The following is a 23,145-nucleotide window of genomic DNA, read 5'->3' on the forward strand; positions in this document are numbered from 1 at the left end:
ATAACATTAAAATGGTCTTATATTTCAAATGGCACATCACCAGAAATAGTTCGACTTTCAAACAGATTTAGCCTTTGTCTGTCGGTTAAGGCGTCTGTCTAGAAATCAGATTCTCTATGGCAGCGTAGGTTCGAAACCTACCTACTGCAAACGACCATTGTTTTGCTTGAAATATAATGTTTGTACAAACAGACTTAGCCTTAATCTGTCGGTTAAGACGTCTGCCTAGAAATCAGATTCTCTATGGCAGCGTAGGTTCGAAACCTACCTATTGCAAATGGCCATTGTTTTGCTTGAAATATATATTTTTTAATTAACAGCTCAGCCCAGAAACTTTTCTCAAATGTGGGGATTGACTACATAAATTTTAAAAAATGTAATGGCCTTATATTTCAACGCATGGCACATCACAAGAAATAGTTCGACTTTCAAACAGATTTAGCCCTGGTCTGTCGGTTAAGGCGTCTGACTAGAAATCAGATTCTCTATCAGTATAATTTCGCTTCTTTAAACGACCATTGTTTTGCTTGAAATATAATTATCGTAAATAGCAGCTTATCCCAGAAAATTTTGCCAATTATGGGGATTGAGTTCATAAATTTAAAACAATATAATGCCCTTATTTTTCAAATGGCGCATCACCAGAAATAGATCTACTTCCAAACAGATTTAGCCCTGGTCTGTCAGTTAAGGCGTCTGACTAGAAATCAGATTCTCTATGGCAGCGTAGGTTCGAAACCTACCTACTGCAAACGACCATTGTTTTGCTTGAAATATATATATTTTAATTAACAGCTCAGCTCAGAATTTCTTCTCAAATATGGGGATTGAGTGCATAAATTTATAAAAATATAATGGTCTTATATTTCAAACGCATGCCACATCGCCAGTAATTATGGGGATTGAGTGCATAAATTTATAACAATATAATGCCCTTATTTTTCAAATGGCGCATCACCAGAAATGGATCTACTTTCAAACAGATTTAGCCCTGGTCTGTCAGTTAAGGCGTCTGACTAGAAATCAGATTCTCTATGGCAGCGTAGGTTCGAAACCTACCTACTGCAAACGACCATTGTTTTGCTTGAAATATAATGTTTGTACAAACAGACTTAGCCTTGGTCTGTCGGTTAAGGCGTCTGACTAGAAATGAGATTCTCCATAGCAGCGTAGGTTCGAAACCTACCTACTGCAAACGACCATTGTTTTGCTTGAAATATAATTTTTGTAATTAGCAGCTCAGCCCAAAAAATTTGTTCAATTATGGGGATTGAGTGCATCAATTTATAACAATATAACGCCCTTATATTTCAAATGGCACATCACCAGAAATAGTTCTACTTTCAAACAGACTTAGCCCTGGTCTTTCGGTTAAGGCGTCTGACTAGAAATCAGTTTCTCTATGGCAGCGTAGGTTCGAAATCTACCTACTGCAAACGGCCATTGTTTTGCTTGAAATATATATTTTTTAATTAACAGCTCAGCTCAGAAATTCTTCCCAAATATGGGGATTGAGTGCATAAATTTATAAAAATATATTGGCCTAATATTTCAAGCGCATGGCACATCACCAAAATAGTTCGACTTTTAAACAGATTTAGCCTACTGCAAACGGCCATTGTTTTGCTTGAAATATATATTGTTTAATTAACAGCTCAGCCCAGAAATTTTTCTCAAATATGGGGATTGAGTACATAAATTTATAAAAATATAATGGCCTTATATGTCAAACGCATGCCACATCACCTGAAATAGTTCGACTTTCAAACAAATATAGCCTTGGTCTGTCGGTTAAGGCATCTGACTGGAAATCAGATTCTCTATCAGCATAGGTTCGAAACCTACCTATTGCAAACGATCATTGTTTTGCTTGAAATATAATTTTCGTAAATAGCAGCTTATCCCAGAAAATTTTGTCAATTACGGGGATTGAGTGCATAAATCTATAACAATGTAATGCCCTTATATTTCATATGGCACATCACCAGAAATAGTTCTACTTTCAAACAGATTTAGGCCTGGTCTGTCGGTTGAGGCGTCTGACTAGAAATCAGATTCTCCATGGCAGCGTAGTTTCGAAACCTACCTGCTGCAAACGACCATTGTTTTTCTTGAAATATAATTTTTGTAATTCGCAGCTCAGCCAAGAAAATTTTGTCAATTATGGGGATTGAGTGCATACATTTATAACAATATAATGATCTTATATTTCAAATGGCACATCACCAGAAATAGTTCGACTTTCAAACAGATTTAGCCTTTGTCTGTCGGTTAAGCCGTCTGTCTAGAAATCAGATTCTCTATGGCAGCGTAGGTTCGAAACCTACCTACTGCAAACGACCATTGTTTTGCTTGAAATATAATGTTTGTACAAACAGACTTAGCCTTAATCTGTCGGTTAAGGCGTCTGCCTAGAAATCAGATTCTCTATGGCAGCGTAGGTTCGAAACCTACCTACTGCAAACGACCATTGTTTTGCTTGAAATATAATGTTTGTATAAACAGACTTAGCCTTGGTCTGTCGGTTAAGGCGTCTGACTAGAAATGAGATTCTCCATGGCAGCGTAGGTTCGAAACCTACCTACTGCAAACGACCATTGTTTTGATTGAAATTTAATTTTTGTAATTAGCAGCTCAGCCAAGAAAATTTTGTCAATTATGGGGATTGAGTGCATAAATTTATAACAATATAATGCCCTTATATTTCAAATGGCATATCACCAGAAATAGTTCTACTTGCAAACAGATTTAGCCCTGGTCTGTCGGTTGAGGCGTCTGACTAGAAATCAGATTCTCCATGGCAGCGTAGGTTCGAAACCTACCTACTGCAAACGGCCATTGTTTTGCTTGAAATATAATTTTTGAAATTAGCAGCTCAGCCCAAAAAAATTTGGTCAATTATGGGGATTGAGTGCATAAATTTATAAAAATATAATGGCCTTATATTTCAAACGCATGGCTCATCACCAAAATAGTTCGACTTTCAAACAGATTTAGCCCTGGTCTGTCGGTTAAAGCGTCTGACTAGAAATTAGATTCTCTATGGCAGCGTAGTTTCGAAACCTACCTACTGCAAACGACCATTCTTTTGTTTGAAATATAATGTTTGTACAAACAGAATTAGCCTTGGTCTGTCGGCTAAGGCGTCTGACTAGAAATTAGATTCTCTATGGCAGCGTAGGTTCGAAACCTACCTACTGCAAACGACCATTGTTTTGTTTGAAATATAATGTTTGTACAAACAGACTTTGCCCTGGTCTGTCGGTTAAGGCGTCTGACTAGAAATCAGATTCTCTATGGCAGCGTAGGTTCGAAACCTACCTACTGCAAACGGCCATTGTTTTGCTTGAAATATATATTGTTTAATTAACAGCTCAGTCCAGAAATTTTTCTCAAATATGGGGATTGAGTACATAAATTTTGAAAGATATAATGGCCTTATATTTCAACGCATGGCACATCACCAGAAATAGTTCGACTTTCAAACAGATTTAGCCCTTTTCTGTCGGTTAAGGTGTCTGACTAGAAATTAGATTCTCTATGGCAGCGTAGGTTCGAAACCTACCTTCTGCAAATAGCCATTGTTTTGCTTGAAATATATATTTTTTAATTAACAGCTCAGCCCAGAAACTTTTCTCAAATATGGTGATTGACTACATAAATTTTAAAAAATATAATGGCCTTATATTTCAACGCATGGCATATCACCAGAAATAGTTCGACTTTCAAACAAATTTAGCCTTGTTCTGTCGATTAAGGCGTCTGACTAGAAACTGCCGGTTAAGGCGTCTGACTAGAAATTAGATTCTCTATGGCAGCGTAGGTTCGAAACCTACCTATTGCAAATGGCCATTGTTTTGCTTGAAATATATATATTTTAATTAACAGCTCAACCCAGAAACTTTTCTCAAATATGGGGATTGACTACATAAATTTTAAAAAATGTAATGGCCTTATATTTCAACGCATGGCACATCACAAGAAATATTTCTACTTTCAAACAGATTTAGGCCTGGTCTGTCGGCTAAGGCGTCTGACTAGAAATTAGATTCTCTATGGCAGCGTAGGTTCGAAACCTACCTACTGCAAACGACCATTGTTTTGCTTGAAATATAATGTTTGTATAAACAGACTTAGCCTTGGTCTGTCGGTTAAGGCGTCTGACTAGAAATGAGATTCTCCATGGCAGCGTAGGTTCGAAACCTACCTACTGCAAACGACCATTGTTTTGATTGAAATTTAATTTTTGTAATTAGCAGCTCAGCCAAGAAAATTTTGTCAATTATGGGGATTGAGTGCATAAATTTATAACAATATAATGCCCTTATATTTCAAATGGCATATCACCAGAAATAGTTCTACTTGCAAACAGATTTAGCCCTGGTCTGTCGGTTGAGGCGTCTGACTAGAAATCAGATTCTCCATGGCAGCGTAGGTTCGAAACCTACCTACTGCAAACGGCCATTGTTTTGCTTGAAATATAATTTTTGAAATTAGCAGCTCAGCCCAAAAAAATTTGGTCAATTATGGGGATTGAGTGCATAAATTTATAAAAATATAATGGCCTTATATTTCAAACGCATGGCTCATCACCAAAATAGTTCGACTTTCAAACAGATTTAGCCCTGGTCTGTCGGTTAAAGCGTCTGACTAGAAATTAGATTCTCTATGGCAGCGTAGTTTCGAAACCTACCTACTGCAAACGACCATTCTTTTGTTTGAAATATAATGTTTGTACAAACAGAATTAGCCTTGGTCTGTCGGCTAAGGCGTCTGACTAGAAATTAGATTCTCTATGGCAGCGTAGGTTCGAAACCTACCTACTGCAAACGACCATTGTTTTGTTTGAAATATAATGTTTGTACAAACAGACTTTGCCCTGGTCTGTCGGTTAAGGCGTCTGACTAGAAATCAGATTCTCTATGGCAGCGTAGGTTCGAAACCTACCTACTGCAAACGGCCATTGTTTTGCTTGAAATATATATTGTTTAATTAACAGCTCAGTCCAGAAATTTTTCTCAAATATGGGGATTGAGTACATAAATTTTGAAAGATATAATGGCCTTATATTTCAACGCATGGCACATCACCAGAAATAGTTCGACTTTCAAACAGATTTAGCCCTTTTCTGTCGGTTAAGGTGTCTGACTAGAAATTAGATTCTCTATGGCAGCGTAGGTTCGAAACCTACCTTCTGCAAATAGCCATTGTTTTGCTTGAAATATATATTTTTTAATTAACAGCTCAGCCCAGAAACTTTTCTCAAATATGGTGATTGACTACATAAATTTTAAAAAATATAATGGCCTTATATTTCAACGCATGGCATATCACCAGAAATAGTTCGACTTTCAAACAAATTTAGCCTTGTTCTGTCGATTAAGGCGTCTGACTAGAAACTGCCGGTTAAGGCGTCTGACTAGAAATTAGATTCTCTATGGCAGCGTAGGTTCGAAACCTACCTATTGCAAATGGCCATTGTTTTGCTTGAAATATATATATTTTAATTAACAGCTCAACCCAGAAACTTTTCTCAAATATGGGGATTGACTACATAAATTTTAAAAAATGTAATGGCCTTATATTTCAACGCATGGCACATCACAAGAAATATTTCTACTTTCAAACAGATTTAGGCCTGGTCTGTCGGCTAAGGCGTCTGACTGGAAATTAGATTCTCTATGGCAGCGTAGGTTCGAAACCTACCTATTGCAAACGACCATTGTTTTGTTTGAAATATAATGTTTGTACAAACAGACTTTGCCCTGGTCTGTCGGCTAAGGCGTCTGACTAGAAATCAGATTCTCTATGGCAGCGTAGGTTCGAAACCTACCTACTGCAAACGACCTTTGTTTTATTTGAAATATAATGTTTGTAATTAGCAGCTCAGCCCAAAAAATTTGGTCAATTATGGGGATTGAGTGCATAAATTTATAAAAATATAATGGCCTTATATTTCAAACGCATGGCTCATCACAAAAATAGTTCGACTTTCAAACAGATTTAGCCCTGGTCTGTCAGTTAAGGCGTCTGACTAGAAATCAGATTCTCTATGGCAGCGTAGGTTCGAAACCTACCTACTGCAAACAACCATTGTTTTGCTTGAAATATAATGTTTGTACAAACAGACTTAGCCTTGGTCTGTCGGTTAAGGCGTCTGACTAGAAATGAGATTCTCCATAGCAGCGTAGGTTCGAAACCTACCTACTGCAAACGACCATTGTTTTGCTTGAAATATAATTTTTGTAATTAGCAGCTCAGCCCAAAAAATTTGTTCAATTATGGGGATTGAGTGCATCAATTTATAACAATATAACGCCCTTATATTTCAAATGGCACATCACCAGAAATAGTTCTACTTTCTAACAGACTTAGCCCTGGTCTCTCGGTTAAGGGGTCTGACTAGAAATCTGATTCTCTATGGCAGCGTAGGTTCGAAACCTACCTACTGCAAACGGCCATTGTTTTGCTTGAAATATATATTTTTTAATTAACAGCTCAGCTCAGAAATTCTTCCCAAATATGGGGATTGAGTGCATAAATTTATAAAAATATAATGGCCTAATATTTCAAGCGCATGACACATCACCAAAATAGTTCGACTTTTAAACAGATTTAGCCTTGGTCTACAGGTTAAGGCGTCTGAATTGAAATCAGATTCTTTATGGCGGCATAAGATCGAAACCTACCTACTGCAAACGGCCATTGTTTTGCTTGAAATATAATTTTTGTAATTAGCAGCTTAGCCCAAAAAAATTTGGTCAATTATGGGGATTGAGTGCATAAATTTATAAAAATATAATGGCCTTATATTTCAAACGCATGGCTCATCACCAAAATAGTTCGAATTTCAAACAGATTTAGCCCTGGTCTGTCGGTTAAAGCGTCTGACTAGAAATTAGATTCTCTATGGCAGCGTAGGCTCGAAACCTACCTACTGCAAACGACCATTCTTTTGTTTGAGATATAATGTTTGTACAAACAGAATTAGCCTTGGTCTGTCGGCTAAGGCGTCTGACTAGAAATTAGATTCTCTATGGCAGCGTAGGTTCGAAACCTACCTATTGCAAACGACCATTGTTTTGTTTGAAATATAATGTTTGTACAAACAGACTTTGCCCTGGTCTGTCGGCTAAGGCGTCTCACTAGAAATCAGATTCTCTATGGCAGCGTAGGTTCGAAACCTACCTACTGCAAACGACCTTTGTTTTATTTGAAATATAATGTTTGTAATTAGCAGCTCAGCCCAAAAAATTTGGTCAATTATGGGGATTGAGTGCATAAATGTATAAAAATATAATGGCCTTATATTTCAAACGCATGGCTCATCACAAAAATAGTTCGACTTTCAAACAGATTTAGCCGTGGTCTGTCAGTTAAGGCGTCTGACTAGAAATCAGATTCTCTATGGCAGCGTAGGTTCGAAACCTACCTACTGCAAACAACCATTGTTTTGCTTGAAATATAATGTTTGTACAAACAGACTTAGCCTTGGTCAGTCGGTTAAGGCGTCTGACTAGAAATGAGATTCTCCATAGCAGCGTAGGTTCGAAACCTACCTACTGCAAACGACCATTGTTTTGCTTGAAATATAATTTTTGTAATTAGCAGCTCAGCCCAAAAAATTTGTTCAATTATGGGGATTGAGTGCATCAATTTATAACAATATAACGCCCTTATATTTCAAATGGCACATCACCAGAAATAGTTCTACTTTCTAACAGACTTAGCCCTGGTCTGTCGATTAAGGGGTCTGACTAGAAATCAGATTCTCTATGGCAGCGTAGGTTCGAAACCTACCTACTGCAAACGGCCATTGTTTTGCTTGAAATATAATTTTTGTAATTAGCAGCTCAGCCCAAAAAAATTTGGTCAATTATGGGGATTGAGTGCATAAATTTATAAAAATATAGTGGCCTTATATTTCAAACGCATGGCTCATCACCAAAATAGTTCGAATTTCAAACAGATTTAGCCCTGGTCTGTCGGTTAAAGCGTCTGACTAGAAATTAGATTCTCTATGGCAGCGTAGGTTCGAAACCTACCTACTGCAAACGACCATTCTTTTGTTTGAAATATAATGTTTGTACAAACAGAATTAGCCTTGGTCTGTCGGCTAAGGCGTCTGACTAGATTTTAGATTCTCTATGGCAGCGTAGGTTCGAAACCTACCTATTGCAAACGACCATTGTTTTGTTTGAAATATAATGTTTGTACAAACAGACTTTGCCCTGGTCTGTCGGCTAAGGCGTCTGACTAGAAATCAGATTCTCTATGGCAGCGTAGGTTCGAAACCTACCTACTGCAAACGACCTTTGTTTTATTTGAAATATAATGTTTGTAATTAGCAGCTCAGCCCAAAAAATTTGGTCAATTATGGGGATTGAGTGCATAAATTTATAAAAATATAATGGCCTTATATTTCAAACGCATGGCTCATCACAAAAATAGTTCGACTTTCAAACAGATTTAGCCCTGGTCGGTCGGGTAAGGCGTCTGACTAGAAATTAGATTCTCTATGCCAGCGTAGATTCGAAACCTAAATACTGCAAACGAAAATTTGTTTTGTTTGAAATATAATTTTTGTAATTAGCAGCTCAGCCCAAAAAATGTGGTCAATTATGGGGATTGAGTGCATTAATTTATAACAAAATAATAAATAGTTCTACTTTCAAACAAATTTAGCCTTGGTCTGTCGGTTAAGGCGTCTGACTAGAAATCAGACTCTCCATGGCAGCGTAGATTCGAAACCTAAATACTGCAAACGAAAATTTGTTTTTTCTTGAAATATAATTTTTGTAATGAGCAACTCAGCCCAAAAAATGTGGTCAATTATGGGGATTGAGTGCATTAATTTATAACAACATAATAAATAGTTCTACTTTCAAACAGATTTAGCCCTGGTCTGTCGGTTAAGGCGTCTGACTAAAAATCAGATTCTCCATGGCATCGTAGGTTCGAAACCTACCTACAGCAAACGGCCATTGTTTTGCTTGAAATATATATTTTTTAATTAACAGCTCAGCCCAGAAATTTTTCTCAAATATGGGGATTGAGTAAATAAATTTATAAAAATATAATGGCCTTATATTTCAATGCATGGCACATCACCAGAAATAGTTCGACTTTCAAACAAATTTAGCCTTGGTCTGTCGATTAAGGCGTCTGACTGGAAATCAGATTCTCCATGGCAGCGTAGATTCGAAATCTAAATACTGCAAACGAAAATTTGTTTTGCTTGAAATATAATTTTTGTAATTAGCAGCTCAGCCCAAAAAATGTGGTCAATTATGGGGATTGAGTGCATTAATTTATAACAATATAATAAATAGTTCTACTTTCAAACAGATTTAGCCCTGGTCTGTCGGTTAAGGCGTCTGACTAGAAATTAGATTCTCTATGGCAGCGTAGGTTCGAAACCTACCTACTGCAAATGGCCATTGTTTTGCTTGAAACATATATTTTTTAATTAACAGCTCGGCCCAGAAACTTTTCTCAAATATGGGGATCGACTACATAAATTTTAAAAAATGTAATGGCCTTATATTTCAACGCATGGCACATCACAAGAAATAGTTCGACTATCAAACAGATTTAGCCTTGGTCTGTCGGTTAAGGCGTCTGACTAGAAATCAGATTCTCTATCAGCATAGTTTCGCTACTGCAAACGACCATTGTTTTGCTTGAAATATAATTTTCGAAAATAGCAACTTATCCCAGAAAATTTTGTCAACTATGGGGATTGAGTTCATAAATTTAAAACAATATAATGCCCTTATATTTCAAATGGCACATCACCGGTAATAGTTCTACTTTCAAACATATTTAGCCCTGGTCTGTCGGTTAAGGCGTCTGACTAGAAATCAGATTCTCTATGGCAGGGTAGGTTCGAAACCTACCTGCTGCAAACGACCATTGTTTTGCTTGAAATATATATTTTTTAATTAATAGCTCAGCCCAGAAACTTTTCTCAAAAATGGGGATTGACTACATCAATTTTAAAAAATATAATATCCTTATATTTCAACGCATGGCACATTTAGCTTTGGTCTGTCGGTTAAGGTGTCTGACTAGAAATCAGATTCTCTATCAGCATAGTTTCGCTTCTGCAAACGACCATTTTTTTGCTTGAAATATAATTTTCGTAAATAGCAGTTTATCCCAGAAAATTTTGCCAATTATGGGGATGGAGTTCATAAATTTAAAACAATATATGCCCTTATATTTCAAATGGCACATCACCGGAAATAGTTCTATATTCAAACATGTTTAGCCCTGGTCTGTCGGTTAAGGCGTCTGACTAGAAATCAGATTCTCTATGGCAGCGTAGGTTCGAAACCTACCTGCTGCAGACGACCATTGTTTTGCTTGAAATATAATTTTTGTAATTAGCAGCTCAGCCAAGAAAATTTCGTCAATTATGGGGATTGAGAGCTTAAATTTATAACAATGTAATGCCCTTATATTTCAAATGACACATCACCAGAAATGGTTCTACTTTCAAAGAGATAGTTCTACTTTCAAACAGATTTAGCCCTGGTCTGTCGGTTAAGGCGTCTGACTAGAAATCAGATTCTCCATGGCATCGTAGGTTCGAAACCTACCTACAGCAAACGGCCATTGTTTTGCTTGAAATATATATTTTTTAATTAACAGCTCAACCCAGAAATTTTTCTCAAATATGGGGATTGAGTAAATAAATTTATAAAAATATAATGGCCTTATATTTCAATGCATGGCACATCACCAGAAATAGTTCGACTTTCAAACAAATTTAGCCTTGGTCTGTCGATTAAGGCGTCTGACTAGAAATCAGATTCTCCATGCCAGCGTAGATTCGAAACCTAAATACTGCAAACGAAAATTTGTTTTGTTTGAAATATAATTTTTGTAATTAGCAGCTCAGCCCAAAAAATGTGGTCAATTATGGGGATTGAGTGCATTAATTTATAACAAAATAATAAATAGTTCTACTTTCAAACAAATTTAGCCTTGGTCTGTCGGTTAAGGCGTCTGACTAGAAATCAGACTCTCCATGGCAGCGTAGATTCGAAACCTAAATACTGCAAACGAAAATTTGTTTTTTCTTGAAATATAATTTTTGTAATGAGCAACTCAGCCCAAAAAATGTGGTCAATTATGGGGATTGAGTGCATTAATTTATAACAACATAATAAATAGTTCTACTTTCAAACAGATTTAGCCCTGGTCTGTCGGTTAAGGCGTCTGACTAAAAATCAGATTCTCCATGGCATCGTAGGTTCGAAACCTACCTACAGCAAACGGCCATTGTTTTGCTTGAAATATATATTTTTTAATTAACAGCTCAGCCCAGCAATTTTTCTCAAATATGGGGATTGAGTAAATAAATTTATAAAAATATAATGGCCTTATATTTCAATGCATGGCACATCACCAGAAATAGTTCGACTTTCAAACAAATTTAGCCTTGGTCTGTCGATTAAGGCGTCTGACTGGAAATCAGATTCTCCATGGCAGCGTAGATTCGAAATCTAAATACTGCAAACGAAAATTTGTTTTGCTTGAAATATAATTTTTGTAATTAGCAGCTCAGCCCAAAAAATGTGGTCAATTATGGGGATTGAGTGCATTAATTTATAACAATATAATAAATAGTTCTACTTTCAAACAGATTTAGCCCTGGTCTGTCGGTTAAGGCGTCTGACTAGAAATTAGATTCTCTATGGCAGCGTAGGTTCGAAACCTACCTACTGCAAATGGCCATTGTTTTGCTTGAAACATATATTTTTTAATTAACAGCTCGGCCCAGAAACTTTTCTCAAATATGGGGATCGACTACATAAATTTTAAAAAATGTAATGGCCTTATATTTCAACGCATGGCACATCACAAGAAATAGTTCGACTGTCAAACAGATTTAGCCTTGGTCTGTCGGTTAAGGCGTCTGACTAGAAATCAGATTCTCTATCAGCATAGTTTCGCTACTGCAAACGACCATTGTTTTGCTTGAAATATAATTTTCGTAAATAGCAGCTTATCCCAGAAAATTTTGTCAACTATGGGGATTGAATTCATAAATTTAAAACAATATAATGCCCTTATATTTCAAATGGCACATCACCGGTAATAGTTCTACTTTCAAACATATTTAGCCCTGGTCTGTCGGTTAAGGCCTCTGACTAGAAATCAGATTCTCTATGGCACGGTATGTTCGAAACCTACCTGCTGCAAACGACCATTGTTTTGCTTGAAATATATATTTTCTAATTAATAGCTCAGCCCAGAAACTTTTCTCAAATATGGGGATTGACTACATAAATTTTAAAAAATATAATGGCCTTATATTTCAACACATGGCACATTTAGCCTTGGTCTGTCGGTTAAGGTGTCTGACTAGAAATCAGATTCTCCATAGCAACGTAGGTTCGAAACCTACCTACTGCAAACGACCATTGGTTTTTCTTGAAATACAATTTTTGTAATTGGCAGCTCAGTCCATAAAATTTTGTCAATTATGGGGATTGAGTGCATACATTTAAAACAATATAATGCCCTAATATTTCAAATGGCACATCACCAGAAATAGTTCTACTTTCAAAGAGATAGTTCGACTTTCAAGCAGATTTAGCCTTGGTCTGTCGGTTAAGGCGTCTGACTAGAAATCAGATTCTCCATAGCAACGTAGGTTCGAAACCTACCTACTGCAAACGACCATTGGTTTTTCTTGAAATACAATTTTTGTAATTGGCAGCTCAGTCCAGAAAATTTTGTCAATTATGGGGATTGAGTGCATACATTTAAAACAATATAATGCCCTAATATTTCAAATGGCACATCACCAGAAATAGTTCTACTTTCAAAGAGATAGTTCGACTTTCAAGCAGATTTAGCCTTGGTCTGTCGGTTAAGGCGTCTGACTAGAAATCTGATTCTCCATGGCAGCGTAAGTTCGAAACCTACCTACTGCAAACGGCCATTGTTTTTCTTGAAATATATATTGTTTAATTAACAGCTCAGCCCAGAAATTTTTCTCAAATATGGGGATTGAGTACATACATTTTAAAAGATATAATGGCCTTATATTTCAACGCATGGCACATCACCAGAAATAGTTCGACTTTCAAATAGATTTAGCCCTGGTCGGTCGGTTAAGGCGTCTGACTAGAAATTAGATTCTCTATGGCAGCTTAGGTTCGAAACCTACCTACTGCAAACGACCATTGTTTTGTTTGAAATATAATGTTTGTACAAACAGAATTAGCCTTGGTCTGTCGGCTAAGGCGTCTGACTAGAAATTAGATTCTCTATGGCAGCGTAGGTTCGAAACCTACCTACTGCAAACGACCATTGTTTTGTTTGAAATATAATGTTCGTACAAACAGACTTAGCCTTGGTCTGTCGGCTAAGGCGTCTGACTAGAAATTAGATTCTCCATGGCAGCGTAGGTTCGAAACTTACCTACTGCAAACGGCCATTGTTTTGCTTGAAATATAATTTTTGTAATTAGCAGCTCAGCCCAAAAAATTTGGTCAATTATGGGGATTGAGTGCATAAATTTATAAAAATATAATGGCCTTATATTTCAAACGCATATCTCATCACCAAAATAGTTCGACTTTCAAACAGATTTAGCCTTGTTCTGTCGATTAAGGCGTCTCACTAGAAATCAGATTCTCTATCAGCATAGTTTCGCTACTGCAAACGACCATTGTTTTGCTTGAAATATAATTTTCGAAAATAGCAACTTATCCCAGAAAATTTTGTCAACTATGGGGATTGAGTTCATAAATTTAAAACAATATAATGCCCTTATATTTCAAATGGCACATCACCGGTAATAGTTCTACTTTCAAACATATTTAGCCCTGGTCTGTCGGTTAAGGCGTCTGACTAGAAATCAGATTCTCTATGCCAGGGTAGGTTCGAAACCTACCTGCTGCAAACGACCATTGTTTTGCTTGAAATATATATTTTTTAATTAATAGCTCAGCCCAGAAACTTTTCTCAAAAATGGGGATTGACTACATCAATTTTAAAAAATATAATATCCTTATATTTCAACGCATGGCACATTTAGCATTGGTCTGTCGGTTAAGGTGTCTGACTAGAAATCAGATTCTCTATCAGCATAGTTTCGCTTCTGCAAACGACCATTTTTTTGCTTGAAATATAATTTTCGTAAATAGCAGTTTATCCCAGAAAATTTTGCCAATTATGGGGATTGAGTTCATAAATTTAAAACAATATATGCCCTTATATTTCAAATGGCACATCACCGGAAATAGTTCTATATTCAAACATGTTTAGCCCTGGTCTGTCGGTTAAGGCGTCTGACTAGAAATCAGATTCTCTATGGCAGCGTAGGTTCGAAACCTACCTGCTGCAAACGACCATTGTTTTGCTTGAAATATAATTTTTGTAATTAGCAGCTCAGCCAAGAAAATTTCGTCAATTATGGGGATTGAGAGATTAAATTTATAACAATGTAATGCCCTTATATTTCAAATGACACATCACCAGAAATGGTTCTACTTTCAAAGAGATAGTTCTACTTTCAAACAGATTTAGCCCTGGTCTGTCGGTTAAGGCGTCTGACTAGAAATCAGATTCTCCATGGCATCGTAGGTTCGAAACCTACCTACAGCAAACGGCCATTGTTTTGCTTGAAATATATATTTTTTAATTAACAGCTCAACCCAGAAATTTTTCTCAAATATGGGGATTGAGTAAATAAATTTATAAAAATATAATGGCCTTATATTTCAATGCATGGCACATCACCAGAAATAGTTCGACTTTCAAACAAATTTAGCCTTGGTCTGTCGATTAAGGCTTCTGACTAGAAATCAGATTCTCCATGGCAGCGTAGATTCGAAACCTAAATACTGCAAACGAAAATTTGTTTTGTTTGAAATATAATTTTTGTAATTAGCAGCTCAGCCCAAAAAATGTGGTCAATTATGGGGATTGAGTGCATTAATTTATAACAATATAATAAATAGTTCTACTTTCAAACAAATTTAGCCTTGGTCTGTCGGTTAAGGCGTCTGACTAGAAATCAGACTCTCCATGGCAGCGTAGATTCGAAACCTAAATACTGCAAACGAAAATTTGTTTTTTCTTGAAATATAATTTTTGTAATGAGCAACTCAGCCCAAAAAATGTGGTCAATTATGGGGATTGAGTGCATTAATTTATAACAACATAATAAATAGTTCTACTTTCAAACAGATTTAGCCCTGGTCTGTCGGTTAAGGCGTCTGACTAGAAATCTGATTCTCCATGGCAGCGTAAGTTCGAAACCTACCTACTGCAAACGGCCATTGTTTTGCTTGAAATATATATTGTTTAATTAACAGCTCAGCCCAGAAATTTTTCTCAAATATGGGGATTGAGTAAATAAATTTATAAAAATATAATGGCCTTATATTTCAATGCATGGCACATCACCAGAAATAGTTCGACTTTCAAACAAATTTAGCCCTGGTCTGTCGGTTAAGGCGTCTGACTAGAAATTAGATATATTTTTTAATTAACAGCTCAGCCCAGAAACTTTTCTCAAATATGGGGATTGACTACATAATTTTTAAAAAATGTAATGGCCTTATATTTTAACGCATGGCACATCACAAGAAATAGTTCGATTTTCAAACAGATTTAGCCTTGGTCTGTCGGTTAAGGCGTCTGACTAGAAATCAGATTCTCTATCAGTATAGTTTCGCTTCTTTAAACGACCATTGTTTTGCTTGAAATATAATTTTCGTAAATAGCAGCTTATCCCAGAAAATTTTGCCAATTATGGGGATTGAGTTCATAAATTTAAATCAATATAATGCCCTTATACTTCAAATGGCACGTCACCGGAAATAGTTCTACATTCAAACATGTTTAGCACTGGTCTGTCGGTTAAGGTGTCTGACTAGAAATCAGATTCTCTATGGCAGCGTAGTTTCGAAACCTACCTGCTGCAAACGACCATTGTTTTGCTTGAAATATAATGTTTGTAACTAGCAGCTCAGTCAAGAAAATTTCGTCAATTATGGGGATTGAGAGCGGTAATAGTTCTACTTTCAAACATATTTAGCCCTGGTCTGTCGGTTAAGGCGTCTGACTAGAAATCAGATTCTCTATGGCAGGGTAGGTTCGAAACCTACCTGCTGCAAACGACCATTGTTTTGCTTGAAATATATATTTTTTAATTAATAGCTCAGCCCAGAAACTTTTCTCAAATATGGGGTTGACTATATAAATTTTAAAAAATATAATGGCCTTATATTTCAACGCATGGCACATTTAAGATGTCTGACTAGAAATCAGATTCTCTATCAGCATAGTTTCGCTTCTGCAAACGACCATTGTTTTGCTTGAAATATAATTTTCGTAAATAGCAGCTTATCCCAGAAAATTTTGCCAATTATGGGGATTGAGTTCATAAATTTAAAACAATATAATGCCCTTATATTTCAAATGGCACATCACCGAAAATAGTTCTACATTCAAACATGTTTAGCCCTGGTCTGTCGGTTAAGGCGTCTGACTAGAAATCAGATTCTCTATGGCATCGTAGGTTCGAAACCTACCTACAGCAAACGGCCATTGTTTTGCTTGAAATATATATTTTTTAATTAACAGCTCAACCCAGAAATTTTTCTCAAATATGGGGATTGAGTAAATAAATTTATAAAAATATAATGGCCTTATATTTCAATGCATGGCACATCACCAGAAATAGTTCGACTTTCAAACAAATTTAGCCTTGGTCTGTCGATTAAGGCGTCTGACTAGAAATCAGATTCTCCATGGCAGCGTAGATTCGAAACCTAAATACTGCAAACGAAAATTTGTTTTGTTTGAAATATAATTTTTGTAATTAGCAGCTCAGCCCAAAAAATGTGGTCAATTATGGGGATTGAGTGCATTAATTTATAACAATATAATAAATAGTTCTACTTTCAAACAAATTTAGCCTTGGTCTGTCGGTTAAGGCGTCTGACTAGAAATCAGACTCTCCATGGCAGCGTAGATTCGAAACCTAAATACTGCAAACGAAAATTTGTTTTTTCTTGAAATATAATTTTTGTAATGAGCAACTCAGCCCAAAAAATGTGGTCAATTATGGGGATTGAGTGCATTAATTTATAACAACATAATAAATAGTTCTACTTTCAAACAGATTTAGCCCTGGTCTGTCGGTTAAGGCGTCTGACTAGAAATCTGATTCTCCATGGCAGCGTAAGTTCGAAACCTACCTACTGCAAACGGCCATTGTTTTGCTTGAAATATATATTGTTTAATTAACAGCTCAGCCCAGAAATTTTTCTCAAATATGGGGATTGAGTAAATAAATTTATAAAAATATAATGGCCTTATATTTCAATGCATGGCACATCACCAGAAATAGTTCGACTTTCAAACAAATTTAGCCCTGGTCTGTCGGTTAAGGCGTCTGACTAGAAATTAGATATATTTTTTAATTAACAGCTCAGCCCAGAAACTTTTCTCAAATATGGGGATTGACTACATAATTTTTAAAAAATGTAATGGCCTTATATTTTAACGCATGGCACATCACAAGAAATAGTTCGACTTTCAAACAGATTTAGCCTTGGTCTGTCGGTTAAGGCGTCTGACTAGAAATCAGATTCTCTATCAGTATAGTTTCCCTTCTTTAAACCACCATTGTTTTGCTTGAAATATAATTTTCGTAAATAGCAGCTTATCCCAGAAAATTTTGCCAATTATGGGGATTGAGTTCATAAATTTAAATCAATATAATGCCCTTATACTTCAAATGGCACGTCACCGGAAATAGTTCTACATTCAAACATGTTTAGCACTGGTCTGTCGGTTAAGGTGTCTGACTAGAAATCAGATTCTCTATGGCAGCGTAGTTTCGAAACCTACCTGCTGCAAACGACCATTGTTTTGCTTGAAATATAATGTTTGTAACTAGCAGCTCAGTCAAGAAAATTTTGTCAATTATGGGGATTGAGAGCGGTACTAGTTCTACTTTCAAACATATTTAGCCCTGGTCTGTCGGTTAAGGCGTCTGACTAGAAATCAGATTCTCTATGGCAGGGTAGGTTCGAAACCTACCTGCTGCAAACGACCATTGTTTTGCTTGAAATATATATTTTTTAATTAATAGCTCAGCCCAGAAACTTTTCTCAAATATGGGGTTGACTATATAAATTTTAAAAAATATAATGGCCTTATATTTCAACGCATGGCACATTTAAGATGTCTGACTAGAAATCAGATTCTCTATCAGCATAGTTTCGCTTCTGCAAACGACCATTGTTTTGCTTGAAATATAATTTTCGTAAATAGCAGCTTATCCCAGAAAATTTTGCCAATTATGGGGATTGAGTTCATAAATTTAAAACAATATAATGCCCTTATATTTCAAATGGCACATCACCGAAAATAGTTCTACATTCAAACATGTTTAGCCCTGGTCTGTCGGTTAAGGCGTCTGACTAGAAATCAGATTCTCTATGGCAGCGTAGGTTCGAAACCTACCTGCTGCAAACGACCATTATTTTGCTTGAAATATAAATTTTGTAACTAGCAGCTCAGCCAAGAAAATTTTGTCAATTATTGGGATTGAGAGCATAAATTTATAACAATGTAATGCCCTTATATTTCAAATGACACATCACCAGAAATAGTTCTACTTTCAAAGAGATAGTTCGACTTTCAAGCAGAATTAGCCTTGGTTTGTCGGTTAAGGCGTCTGACTAGAAATCAGATTCTCCATGGCAACGTAGGTTCGAAACCTGCCTACTGCAAACGACCATTGGTTTTTCTTGAAATACAATTTTTGTAATTGGCAGCTCAGTCCAGAAAATTTTGTCAATTATGGGGATTGAGTGTATACATTTAAAACATTATAATGCCCTAATATTTCAAATGGCACATCACCAGAAATAGTTCTACTTTCAAAGAGATAGTTCGACTTTCAAACAGATTTAGCCTTGGTCTGTCGGTTAAGGTGTCTGACTAGAAATCTGATTCTCCATGGCAGCGTAAGTTTGAAACCTACCTACTGCAAGCGGCCATTGTTTTGCATGAAATATATTTTGTTTAATTAACAGTTCAGCCAAGAAACTTTTCTCAAATATGGGGATTGACTACATAAATTTTAAAAAATATAATGGCCTTATATTTCAACGCATGGCACATTTGGCCTTGGTCTGTCGGTTAAGGTGTCTGACTAGAAATCAGATTCTCTATCAGCATAGTTTCGCTTCTGCAAACGACCATTGTTTTGCTTGAAATATAATTTTCGTAAATAGCAGCTTATCCCAGAAAATTTTGCCAATTATGGGGATTGAGTGCATACATATAAAACAATATAATGCCCTAATATTTCAAATGGCACATCACCAGAAGTAGTTCAACATTCAAAGGGATAGTTCGACTTTCAAACAGATTTAGCCTTGGTCTGTCGGTTAAGGCTTCGGACTAGAAATCAGATTCTCCATGGCAGCGTAGGTTCGAAACCTACCTACTGCAAACGACCATTGGTTTTTCTTGAAATACAATTTTTGTAATTGGCAGCTCAGTCAAGAAAATTTTGTCAATTATGGGGATTGAGAGCATAAATTGATAACAATGTAATGCCCTTATATTTCAAATGACACATCACGAGAAATAGTTCTACTTTCAAAGAGATAGTTCGACTTTAAAACAGATTTAGCCTTGGTCTGTCGGTTAAGGCGTCTGACTAGAAATCAGATTCTCCATGGCAGCGTAGCTTCGAAACCTACCTACTGCAAACGAGCATTGGTTTTTCTTGAAATATAATTTTTGTAATTGGCAGCTCCGTCCAGAAAATTTTGTCAATTATGGGGATTGAATGCATACATTTAAAACAATATAATGCCCTAATATTTCAAATGGCACATCACCAGAAATAGTTCTACTTTCAAACAGATTTAGCCTTGGTCTGTCGGTTAAGGCGTCTGACTAGAAATCTGATTCTCCATGGCAGCGTAAGTTCGAAACCTACCTACTGCAAACGACCATTGTTTTGCTTCAAATATATATTGTTTAATTAACAGTTCAGCAAAAAAAATTTTCTCAAATATGGGGATTGAGTACATAAATTTATAAAAATATAATGAAACTTTTCTCAAATATGGTGATTGACTACATAAATTTTAAAAAATATAATGGCCTTATATTTCAACGCATGGCACATCACCAGAAATAGTTCGACTTTCAAACAAATTTAGCCTTGGTCTGTCGATTAAGGCGTTTGACTAGAAATCAGATTCTCCATGGCAGCGTAGATTCGAAACCTACCTACTGCAAACGAAAATTTGTTTTGCTTGAAATATAATTTTTGTAATTAGCAGCTCAGCCAAAAAAATGTGGTCAATTATGGGGATTGAGTGCATTAATTTATGACGATATAATAAATAGTTCTACTTTCAAACAGATTTAGCCCTGGTCTGTCGGTTAAGGCGTCTGACTAGAAATTAGATTCTCTATGGCAGCGTAGGTTCGAAACCTACCTACTGCAAATGGCCGTTGTTTTGCTTGAACTATAATTTTTGTAACTAGCAGCTCAGTCAAGAAAATTTTGTCAATTATGGGGATTGAGAGCATAAATTTATAACAATGTAATGCCCTTATATTTCAAATGACACATCACCAGAAATAGTTCTACTTTCAAAGAGATAGTTCGACTTTCAAACAAATTTAGCCTTGGTCTGTCGGTTAAGGCGTCTGACTAGAAATCAGATTCTCCATGGCAGTGTAGCTTCGAAACCTACCTACTGCAAACGACCATTGGTTTTTCTTGAAATATAATTTTTGTAATTGGCAGCTCAGTCCAGAAAATTTTGTCAATTATGGGGATTGAATGCATACATTTAAAACAATATAATGCCCTAATATTTCAAATGGCACATCACCAGAAATAGTTCTACTTTCAAAGAGATAGTTCGACTTTCAAACAGATTTAGCCTTGGTCTGTCGGTTATTGCGTCTGACTAGAAATCTGATTCTCCATGGTAGCCTAAGTTCGAAACCTTCCTACTGCAAACGGCCATGGTTTTGCTTGAAATATATATTGTTTAGTTAACAGTTCAGCCCAGAAATTTTTCTCAAATATGGGGATTGAGTACATAAATTTATAAAAATATAATGGACTTATATTTCAACGCATGGCACATCACCAGAAATAGTTCGACTTTCAAACAAATTTAGCCTTGGTCTGTCGGTTAAGGCGTCTGACTAGTAATCAGTTTCTCCATGGCAGCGTAGATTCGAAACCTACCTACTGCAAACGAAAATTTGTTTTGCTTGAAATATAATTTTTGTAATTAGCAGCTCAGCCCAAAAAATGTGGTCAATTATGGGGACTGAGTGCATTAATTTATAACAATATAATAAATAGTTCTACTTTCAAACATATTCAGCCCTGGTCTGTCGGTTAAGGCGTCTGACTAGAAATCAGATTCTCTATGGCAGCGTAAGTTCGAAACCCACCTGCTGCAAACGACCATTGTTTTGCTTGAAATATATATTTTTTAATTAATAGCTCAGCCTAGAAACTTTTCTCAAATATGGGGATTGACTACATAAGTATTAAAAAATATATTTCAACGCATGGCACATTTAGCCTTGGTCTGTCGGTTAAGGTGTCTGACTAGAATTCAGATTCTCTATCAGCATAGTTTCGCTTCTGAAAACGACCATTGTTTTGCTTGAAATATAATTTTTGTAGCAAGCAGCTCAGTCAAGAAAATTTTGTCAATTATGGGGATTGAGTGCATACATTTAAAACAATATAATACCCTAATATTTCAAATGGCACATCAACAGAAATAGTTCTACTTTCAAAGAGATAGTTCGACGTTCAAACAGATTTAGAATTGGTCTGTCGGTTAAGGCGTCTGACTAGAAATTAGATTCTCTATGGCAGCGTAGGTTGGAAACCTACCTGATGCAAATGGCCATTGTTTTGCTTGAAATATATATTTTTTAATTAACAGCTCAGCCCAGAAACTTTTCTCAAATATGGTGATTGGCTACATAAATTTTAAAAAATATAATGGCCTTATATTTCAACGCATGGCACATCACCAGAAATAGTTCGACTTTCAAACAAATTTAGCCTTGGTCTGTCGATTAAGGCGTTTGACTAGAAATCAGATTCTCCATGGCAGTGTAGCTTCGAAACCTACCTACTGCGAACGACCATTGGTTTTTCTTGAAATATAATTTTTGTAATTGGCAGCTCAGTCCAGAAAATTTTGTCAATTATGAGGATTGAATGCATACATTTAAAACAATATAATGCCCTAATATTTCAAATGGCACATCACCAGAAATAGTTCTACTTTCAAAGAGATAGTTCGACTTTCAAACAGATTTAGCCTTGGTCTGTCGGTTAAGGCGTCTGACTAGAAATCTGATTCTCCATGGCAGCGTAAGTTCGAAACCTTCCTACTGCAAACGGCCATGGTTTTGCTTGTAATATATATTGTTTAATTAACAGTTCAGCCCAGAAATTTTTCTCAAATAAGGGGATTGAGTACATAAATTTATGAAAATATAATGGACTTATATTTCAACGCATGGCACATCACCAGAAATAGTTCGACTTTCAAACAAATTTAGCCTTGGTCTGTCGGTTAAGGCGTCTGACTAGAAATCAGATTCTCCATGGCAGCGTAGATTCGAAACCTACCTACTGCAAACGAAAATTTGTTTTGCTTGAAATATAATTTTTGTAATTAGCAGCTCAGCCCAAAAAATGTGGTCAATTATTAGGATTGAGTGCATTAATTTATAACAATATAATAAATAGTTCTACTTTCAAACAGATTTAGCCTTGGTCTGTCGGTTAAGGCGTCTGACTAGAAATTAGATTCTTTATGGCAGCGTAGTTTCGAAACCTACCTACTGCAAATGGCCATTGTTTTGCTTGAAATATATATTTTTTAATTAACAGCTCAGCCCAGAAACTTTTCTCAAATATGGGGATTGACTACATAAATTTTAAAAAATGTAATGGCCTTATATTTCAACGCATGGCACATCACAAGAAATAGTTCGACTTTCAAACAGATTTAGCCTTGGTCTGTCGGTTAAGGCGTCTGACTAGAAATCAGATTCTCCATGGCAGCGTAGGTTCGAAACCTACCT

The sequence above is a fragment of the Cylas formicarius genome, unplaced genomic scaffold (assembly GCF_029955315.1).
Source record: "Cylas formicarius isolate icCylForm1 unplaced genomic scaffold, icCylForm1.1 PGA_scaffold_12__32_contigs__length_19106922, whole genome shotgun sequence".
Lineage (NCBI taxonomy): Eukaryota > Metazoa > Arthropoda > Insecta > Coleoptera > Brentidae > Cylas > Cylas formicarius.